At 41.8% G+C, this 10,191-nt stretch overlaps 1 protein-coding gene and 1 long non-coding RNA gene across 4 annotated transcripts in view; one reads left to right on the forward strand and one right to left on the reverse strand.

The window, feature by feature from the left end:
* The window catches only part of LOC106873558 (uncharacterized), an 80,612-nt gene that overhangs the window by 58,157 nt on the left and 12,264 nt on the right, over positions 1 to 10,191 (reverse strand). The window lies entirely within an intron of this gene.
* LOC149135402 (uncharacterized) overlaps positions 1 to 10,191 on the forward strand; it is a 56,221-nt gene that overhangs the window by 2,549 nt on the left and 43,481 nt on the right. Inside the window, exon 1 of one of the 3 annotated variants that reach the window (XR_016241817.1) lies at positions 10,100 to 10,191. This exon is cut by the window's right edge and continues 46 nt beyond it. The exons of 1 other annotated variant lie outside the window; for it this stretch is intronic. This is a non-coding gene — a long non-coding RNA (uncharacterized LOC149135402). Of the gene's footprint in view, positions 1 to 10,099 lie in introns of those variants that run through there. One more of the 3 variants, XR_016241816.1, reaches the window with a different exon arrangement.

The following is a 10,191-nucleotide window of genomic DNA, read 5'->3' on the forward strand; positions in this document are numbered from 1 at the left end:
CGTATAGACTTTGACAGGCCACCTACTTGGTAGCAAGAAAAATGTCTTGTTTTATTCATCATCTTTTCAATCTTAAGGTTTTGAACGTTTTTAGCCCGATACCGTGATCATTTGTAGTGTACGGTATGTATGCATGTAAATATGTATGAATATATATAAGTATTTATGTGAGTGTATATGTATACACGTGTCTCTGTATTTTATCTATGTATGTAGCCACCAACTACATACACACATGCACGCACACGCACACACACACACACACACACACACACACACACACACACACATGCATACACACACAGAAACTCGGTAGTCTGTACGTTGTTTCTGTTACTGCTGCAAAATATAAACAACAACCGTGTTATTTTATGAATGAACTGTCATGTTTTTAAATAACAGAACCATGTCTACGTTTATAAATAGTGCATTGTAATGATATTATATGACATGTGAAAAACATTATTAAGTAACTGCATAGACATAGCAATGTTTATAAATAGTGCAGTGTAGCGATGATATATATGAAATAAATTGAAATAACCCGAGGATATGAATATAAGTATGCTTCATGCCAAGCTCCAGTAACATTTTGTTCTCATTTACTGTGTTAAAAACAGATCATACAAGGTGGTATCAAAAAGTTCCTGGACTAGTTATGTTTAATAACCTAAGTTTGATAAACTAAGTGTTAAAATCGTCTCCTTCGAAATAATCACCTTGCGCAGCAGTACACCGGCCCCAGCGTTCCTCCTTCTTTTGGAATCTGGCCCGGAAGTCGTTTTCCATAAGTGAGTCGAGGACCCTCTACGATTCGCTCTAGATCTCGACAACGGCGTTAAAACGGCGACCTTTTTTTTTTCCATCATGAGGAAGAGATGGAAATCCGCAAGTGCCAAATCTGATTAATAGGGCGCGTGCGGTAGCGATACCATGTTACTTTTGGCGAGAAACTCACGAGTGAGGGGAACTCAGTGACAGGGTGCACTGTCGTCATGGAGAATCGAATTCTTCGCACTCACAAAACATAATCCAAAACAGAATATTCACCAAAAAAGCTAATGGTATCTGTTTGGTGGTCGAGCGCTGGTGTCATCTACTACACTTTCATGAGATCTAGTAAATCAACTACAGCGGATGTATACATCAACCAGTTCGATGAAATGATGAGTAAACTTGCAATTAAACAACCGAGATTGGTCAATAGAGACAGGCCAATTCTCTTGCAAGACAATGCTCGACCACATGTTGCACAAAGAACGCTTCTCAGGTTACAGGAACTGAACTTGGAAGTACTTTGTCATCCATCATATTCACCAGATCTTGCACCAACTGACTATTACGTTTTCTAAGTATAAGACAACTTTTTGTAAGGAAAAAAACTTCAAATCTAAATAAGATGCAAAAACAGCCTTTCGTGATTTCATCATCTCTTGCTCTCCAGAATTCTTCGCTGCCGGCATAAATAAGCGACCGATGAAATGGCAAAATTGTATTGATAATTTAGGTGCATACTTTGATTAATTTCATTGCTTTTTGTTGGGATAAAGTAAAATAAACTTTCAGTTCAAAATCGGACATTTCATTCTTAATGACCTAATATCGCCACTTTTCTTTTTACTTTATTAAGGAAATTATTTTCTTTCGATGTTTGACATTGGATGTTGCAGTTGTGTATAAAATAGAAAAGAAATTTTATAATCAAACCTTTTCAGTTAAGCTCTTCTCCATGTAAACCAGTAACCTTGAAATTCTATAACCCTATACTCATATCTTAACCTAAACCGTAACCATATAGCCGTATCCTACCGCCGTTGTATTAGGGAAATGTGAGTTTCGTTCGGAAAACAGTTAGCCTGTTGAATGTAACTAAACGTTCCACAGATATCTTTAACTTTAATTGATTTAACTAGGTCTCATGAAGGTGTAGTGACAGACACCAGCGCTCGACAATCAAACGGATACCATTTGCTTTTATTGGTGAATATTCTGTTTTAGATTGTGCTTTGTCACTTCGTCTCTATCCATCCACCGTGCACAGACCTGTTTTTATTCATGAACTTCTTGATTCTCTATTTAAAAAATGTGTATTATGTACGTATGTATCTATATATGTTTGTATATATATATATATGCATGAATATGTCTAATTATTTTTTTAATACAGAAAACAGACGACTGTATATATTTTTCTATAACTATCTATAGAGAGATTGAAAAGCGTTAAAACGTCCAACGAGAAGTTTTGCAATGACTACTTCGGGTTTTGAAGTGATCAGTTCAAATCCTACCAACTGTTACCTGAAAAAACATTATGTCTTTCGGAGTTTTTAAACGCTAATAGAACTAAGTCCTTTAGTATGTGTTCATGTATATCAGATAAACATATATGCATTTATGTGATCGCACGCATGCATGTGTGTATATAAATATATAGGGAGAATTCACAAAAAAAGAAAAAAGACGAAGACAGATGTATTAGTTTAACGTTCGGGAAGTGAAAACGTCTTTAACGTTTCGAGCCTACGCTCTTCCACAGAAAGGAACATAGAAAGAAAATAAACAATGTGTAGTGGTTAGCGATCTATCATGACGAATATATATATATATATATATATATATATATATATATATGCATACGTATGTAAATACATACGTATGCATATATATATATATATATATATATATATATATATATATATATATATATATATATATATATATATATGCATACGTATGTAAATACATACACACGCGCGTGTGTGTATGTCACGCGCATGTGTGAATTGTGCTGTGACGGACTCTCCCGTCGATTTCAACGTATGAATATCCAGTTGCTCGATCAAAAGGACGACTTCGTTATTAAATTAGGGTGCGAAGAAGCTGAATATTCCACAGATACATTTGCCCTTAACGTAAATCTCAAGTAGAATATGCGGGAAATGGTATGACGAGGCTGAATTTTTGGATTAGACGTACAGCCAATCCGATGGACATCTGCAATAAGAAATTACATTAAGGATACTTGCTCAAGAATCCACACAATGAGACTGAAACTGAGATCTCACGGGTGCAAAGCGAACTTCTTAACTACTCGGCTAAACTTTCTTATATATTGTAAATTACAGAATTATATACCATGACACATATGTATAAACTCAAAACAATAATGTATTTCTAGCCTCGTTCTGACTTAAAACTTGACGGTTGTAACTACACGATAATCGTCAGAAGGACAAGATACTTCAGATACTACAACGAGACTTCAATCGAAACACCTGATGCATCGTTGTTTCAACCAAATGGTGTTTCATTCGCCGTTCGTACAATTTAGAATCATGTCTTATGCGTTTTATATAACTTTCATTGATCGCCAACAAATATAATTTTAATGATAGATTATAGATGATATTTTCTCAAATATTGTGAGATGGCGACTTGGAAGAGTAATTTGAGCGTCGGATAGAATGTTTTACGGTTTCAGACCCGACTTTCTCATCGAGGTCAGACCTGCTTTTCCCCACCTCGGACTCAATTCTACCTATCTAGGACTTAATGTGATTATTATTGTTTTCTTTTTTACCTATGCTTTTTCTCACTTCCTCTCTCACTCTGTTTGTCTCTAGAAAGAATAGGTTATGTTCAGACGTAGAGAGAGAAAGATGGGTTTCACTAGGCAACACCTCTACAAGCCGCGCAGGCACCAGCATCGTTCTACCGATACTGACAACACTAAAACTCGATAGAGAGAGAGAGAGAGAGAGAGAGAGAGAGAGAGAGAGAGAGAGAGAGATAGAGAGATAGAGAGAGAGAGAGAGAGAGATAGAGAGATAGAGAGATAGATAGAGAGAGAGAGAGAGAGAGAGAGAGAGAGAGAGATAGAGATAGATAGATAGAGAGATATATTTTTATTATAGCCACACAGGGCTAAATACAGAAAATGGACAAATTACAAAGTAGAGCTTTGGGGGGGGGGGGGGGGATAATTTGGATCAAAAGGGATCGCGGGAAGAAAAAAAAAAAAAAAAAAAAAAAACGTGGGAGGGGGCGATCAATAGGGATCGTGTATCACAGTCGATGTAAAAAAACGGGGAACAGATTAGGTTTATCCGTGGAGAGAAAAGCCTACGGAAAAGACCACGGTCACCTCAGGCTTTTTTTTTTTAAAGGTACATGAAAGTAAGTACCTTCTCTCTTTTTGTCTCTTTTTGTTACAAGTCTATGCTTAAAATGGTGTCGTCTTTCATTCTTACCATTCTTGCCACATTTACCCATTTTTTATTGAAACTTTCATTCGACAACACTTTCCTCTCTATCCTCATCCTCCTTTTCAAGTGGTACTTGAAAAAGTTGACGAGGGACTGACCAGAGACGAAAGTGTTTGTTTGTAGACCTTTCAAACGCGTCCACCACACGCATTCTTTTGCCATAGCTATCAGTGTTACAAAAACCGTTTTTCCTTCCCGTTTAAAGGAAGGTGGCGGAACAATATTCACGATAGACTCGGCTGATAAGTGGGCTCGTCCCACACGCGACAACAGCCGTTCGACGAAGGTCCACAGCTCTGAAATATCTGGACACTGCACGAGTGCGTGCAGAACGGTTTCGTCGCTCTGACCGCATCTCGGGCAGGTCGGTCCGGTGGTTTTCGAACCGTGTCTGTAGATCTTCTCTCGAACTGGTAGTGCGTCTCGATAGCATTGCCAAGCCAGGGATCTCTGGAAATTATCCATTGGCCCCGGCCCGAACGTCGTCTTGAAAAGGCGGGTTAAGAATTTCTCGTCGACACCCAGGTTTGCCCCGAGAGTGTCGTCAGACCTCCCCTCCACTAGTCCTCTATAGAACGCATTGGTCGTTTGGAAGTTGCACAAGTTTGATCCCGGACGGCAGAGCTGTTGTAGAGCTTGGCGACACTCGCGGTGCCATTCGCCCAGTTTCGGTCTCTTCCTGATCCATGTTTGCAGTTCGGTGAGTGAGACGAGCTGCGGGAAGGCGTGCCTCACAAACGGCGCCCACACCTGTTCACCGTCGTCAATGAAGTTCCAGAGATGCCGCAGTCTCAGCGCATGTCTGCGCATCATTAACCACGGCATCCCCAGTCCTCCACGTAACGGTTGTTGACAGCAAATGGATCGCCTCACCATCGGAACGCCACCCTTCCACAGAAAGCGGAAAAGTATGCGTTCTAGTTTCGTGATGGTGGCATCGGGACAAGGCACGACGGTCAGGCGGTAATCGATGACTGATGCGATATACACATTAGCCACCTCCGCCCGGCCTTTTAGAGATAACTTTCTCTCAGCCCATGTTTGGCTGAGTTTGATCACTCTACTGGTGATCTCGTCCCAGTTCTTATCCATTTGGAGGTCCGGACTGAACCAGACCCCGAGCAGTTTAACCGGTCCGTCCGTCCAGCGTCCCACTACGGAGTCACTGTTGGACGGTATGGGCTTGCTTCTCCAGGTGCCGAGTAACAAACCCACTGACTTTTCCGGGTTAATTTTTGCTCCTGTCACCGTTTCGTATTGTTTAAGTGTCTCGCCTAGCATCTCGACGTGCTTTTCGCTCGACACTATGACGGTGACATCGTCCGCATATGCAGACACGCTCGTCCCGCAACCCAGCTCTCGTGGGATACCCCTCAGTGTCGCCAGCTTCCGCAGTAGTGGTTCGATCGTCAATACATACAGAAGCGCCGACAAGGGACATCCCTGACGGACCGAACGCGTGATGTCGAACGGTTTTGACAGGTGACCGTTTACCCGTATTACCGATCGGATGCCGCTGTACAAGGCAGCGATCCAACCGCGGAAGACGGGACCAAAGCCAGCTGCCCTGAGGACGGCCGCTAGGTATCGATGGTCGACCCTATCGAAGGCTTTAGATTGATCTAAATTGATCAGCGCCCCACCCATGCCAGGATCCTTAACTACCCTGTCCATGATGTAGCGCATGAGGTGGAGGTTGTCATGGATACTTCTGCCCGGCACGGCGCATGTTTGCGCCCTGTCGACCAGTTTATCGATGACAAGCGCCAACCTCTCGGCTATTACTTTGGCCAAAATTTTCAAGTCTGCGTTGAGCAGAGTGATGGGCCTGAAATTATCTATAAAATTCCCCTTGTTTGGGTCTTTCTTCAGCAATGTCACTGCACCTCGGCTCACGAAACCGGGAATTCTCCCGTTTTGTTGCCAGTTGCAGTAGACTGATGCCAAGAGGTCGCCAAACAAGTCTGGCATTTGACAATACAGCTCGTAGGGTAGACCATCCAATCCAGGTGACTTATCCCTCGCGCATCCCGCCATAGCATCCCTTACTTCAGCAGCTGTGATGGGACCCTCACAACACTCTGCCTCTCCCGCCGAGAGCCGCGGCAGGCCGGTCAGGTAGGCAGTGAAGTCCATCCTGCGTTCCGACTCACCGCTCGCACCGAACAGTCGAGCAAAGTGCTGTTGAAAGGCCCCACACATCCTTTCGGGTTCGAGCAGACTACATCCCTGTTCATCGATTAGAGACCGAATGGTGGCTCTGTTACCGCGTTGCGCCTCCGCTACCCGGGCTTCTCGCGCAGCTTCGATCCCTTCGTTCCTTAAGGCACGCATTTTAGCTCTGACGACGCAACCTTCGTGTTTGGCGTTGAGGTGTTGGTCGAGGGCCATCCTCGCAGCCAAAACGTTGGTTGCGCTGCCAGTTGTAAGTGCCTCTTCTAGTTTCTTAACTAAGTCTCCCTCTACTCTATTTCGATCTATCGCTAGTTCTTTACTAAACCTAATAGATTCCGATTTGATTGCCATTTTCAGGGCAAACCACCAGCGGTTGTTAACGATGGCTCCTGTTAATGCCCTCTTAATTAATTCGCTAATCCGGTTCCTGTAAACCTGCCGCGCTAAGAGCGAAGCGTTCAGTTTCCAGTAACCGGGACCCTGCCTATGTGTCTTATCTAAGTCGAGCGTACACGTCACAAACTTGTGATCTGTGTAGCTGACTATTTTAAATTGTGGACATCCTACACTATCTCTATCCGCTGTCCTACATAGAACTCTATCTAGATACGATCTCGACGATCCGACGCGGTTTGTCCAAGTCCACGTTGGCACGTTCGGATGGTCGAGTCGGAACCTGTCAGACAAATGGAAACGTCTGAGCAGGTCTTTGAGGCACTTACATCCCCTTCTACTCCTATCCACTCCCACATAGTCTATATGCGTGTCCAAGGTAGCGTTCCAGTCCCCTACTAACAGTAAAGGTCGTGACGTTCCCAGGAAAACCTCTAGACGTCTAAGGAAATCCGCCCGACCCGTTAAGGACGGTGCATACACTGCCATCAGACGGAAAGCACATCCGTTTGTACCATCGACGTCCACGACAACCAGCCTACCCTCCGGGTCTAGGAATATTGGCCTTACTTTTAGGTTCAGACTCTTTCGAAAAAACACCGCGGTACCACTACCACCCATGTTTGGCAGACAGGGAGAAAAATAAATGTCGAATTGTCCGCCAAACATGGACTTGAGGGTCCGCGGGTTACTGAGTCTGGTTTCACTGATAGCTATTATTTCTATGTTCTGTGACCTGATGTCATTTAGAAGATATCCTTGCTTCCAAGCTGACGCCAAGCCACGTACATTTACACAACCTATTTTAAGCATAATTTAGTCGAAAAGTGTAAAGAGTCGAGAGAGAAGGTTACTTACTCATTTCGACAGTTTTACACTGTTCCTCCTTAGAAGTGTCTATGAGTAAGTCTTTGTATAATCTTTTAGAGAGGTATTTTTGGAAACCCCCTACCGCATTTGGATAGAGGGATTTGAGTGTGTGGTGCTGTGTTGGTGTCAAATGTAATATTTTTATATGTTCTGGTGGTGTTGTTCTTGGATGATTGTTTGTTTTCATGTCATCTTCACATATGTTTGTGTGATATGCAATATACTCCATTAATTTTATGTCTTTTGTGTTTATGGCCGAGAGCATTGTATGCGTGTTTGTGGTGTTGGTGTTGGTGTTAGTTTGGTTTTGTAAGGGGCTTTCAGGGTTTGTGTACCTCCCTGCTTTGCTTGTGCTTGGTTTTGTCTTTTTTAATCTTTTTCTCTTACCCCCTGTGGCTATCTGCCATTCCACTGGACTGTCATCGTTTGACGAAAAGTCCGACAGATCAGAGGGGGGTAAGGGCAAGGCATCAGGTTCTATGCCTGTATTGTGTGGTGTGTGTGTTGTTGGGGATTTAGGTTTTGCATTTGTTTTTTCTTCGTTGATGTTTGTTTTCTTCGTTGTTGTTCTTGGTATTGGTGTTGGTCTATCTTTTGATGTTGGTGGTGGTGTTGTTTCCCTAATTGGTTTTGGTGTTGGAGTTGATTGTGGTGGTGTTTTTTCTTTTCTTGGTGTTGATGGTGATGTCGTTTGGTTTACTTTGTTGATGATCACTTGTGGGTTTGGTGGTGTTGGTAGCAAAGGTTGTTTTTTATTTATTTTTTGTTTTGGTTGTAACTGTTCTTGTTTCTTTTTTTGTGCCAAAACGCACTTTGAAATTAGGTGTTCTTGGCTTCCGCAGAGGTAGCAAAGCGGTTTTTTACCCTCCGCCACCACATAGAGGCTTTGTCCATTTTCCAAGTGAATCACATTCGGCAACTTTTCCAGTGAATCTTGATCCATCTGGATCAAAATTTCAATGCTTTTTCCGGTCCAGCTGTTATTATGAACAACAGTGGTTTCTAACACATTTATTGTTTTCAAATGAAAACATATCGCCGAAGTAATCCACTTGGACTCAATTTCCGGAGGGACATTATTTATTTTTATTCTACTCACTCTCTGTCCCATGTAGTATGGGACCATGATTAGTTCATCATTTTGTAAGGCTTCCATACTATACAATTTCGCCTCTTCTTCATTATTGAAACGAAATTGTACTGTATTAAATTGCAAACCCCAGTTTATATATTCTTTAATTTTCATGATTTTTTTGGCACATTTCTCAATTTCTGTTTTTGTAATTGGATTTGTTAATTTTTTACTTTTTCTTATTATTTTGTAAATGATGGTTCTTTTTTCCACGTCTTCTCTCACTTCTTTTGGGGTATGTAAAATTAAATTTTGTCCGGACGTAGAAAAAAGGGACCTGGTCTCTATAAGTTCTTTGTTTGTAAAATGTAAAGTTTCTTTTTTTTGTTTTAGCATGTCTGCAAAGTTTTTGTTGTTGTTGTTGTTGGTGGTGGTGGTGGTTGTGGTGTTGTGGCTTCTGTTCATTTTTCCTTCCTCTCTTTCGCTTGCTGTTTGTGAAGAGAGTAAAGGTTGAGTTGAACTGTTGCTGCTGCTGCTGCTACTTTTGTTGTTGTTGTTATCGTTGTTGTTGTTGGTGGTGGTGATGATGGCGTCAGCAGCAAAGGTGCTTACATCAGAGATATTTGTGACGGTTTTTACGCATGGTTTTGTAACCTTGGTTACAGTTTTGTTTTTGTTGTTGGTGTTGTTGGTGGTGACAGGGCTTTTAACAGTATCGATGACGTTGACAGCTTTGACTTTAGAATCTGTTGCTTCATTCTTTTTCTCGATGTCTGTTATTGTTTTGGTGTGTGTGCGCGTGCATGATTTATTTTTTTGTTCTCCTAGCGTCTCAAGTCTAGGAAAATGTTCGTTCATTAAAGTTTCTGTCCAGCGTTCTATGACTATGTTTCTCGACATTTTTCAATGTCGAGAAGAAAATATATAATTTTAAAAAGGTTGAAACTGCCCCTAAAGGGCCAATTCCTACCTTGAAAACACAATAAAAAGAAAGTTTGGTGCTTCACACACCTTATATACAAAAATTCCAACAAAATATGGGCAATAAAAGGTCAAATAAACATTTACCTCTGCAGCCGATGTGACAGCACGTCCGTGAGAAGAGATAGATAGATAGATAGATACATTTCTTTTATTAGCCACACAGGGCTCAACGAAGATGGGACAAATACAATGTAGAGCTTTTCTTTTTGGGAGGGGGAAGGAAGGAAAAAAAAAAAAAAAAAAAAATTGGTGGTGTCGATCAAAAGGGATCGTAGGAAGGGAAAAAGGGGCAGTTCGATCAAAAGGGATCGAAAAAAAAGAAAAGGAAAGGCTGATCAATAGGGATCGTGTATCACACAGTAATGTTCTCGTGTAAAAAGAGGGGAGGACAGTTTAGGTTTAGCCGTGGAAGGAAAAGCCCACGGAAAA

This window comes from Octopus bimaculoides, chromosome 5, assembly GCF_046866305.1.
Source record: "Octopus bimaculoides isolate indiv1 chromosome 5, ASM4686630v1, whole genome shotgun sequence".
NCBI lineage: Eukaryota > Metazoa > Mollusca > Cephalopoda > Octopoda > Octopodidae > Octopus > Octopus bimaculoides.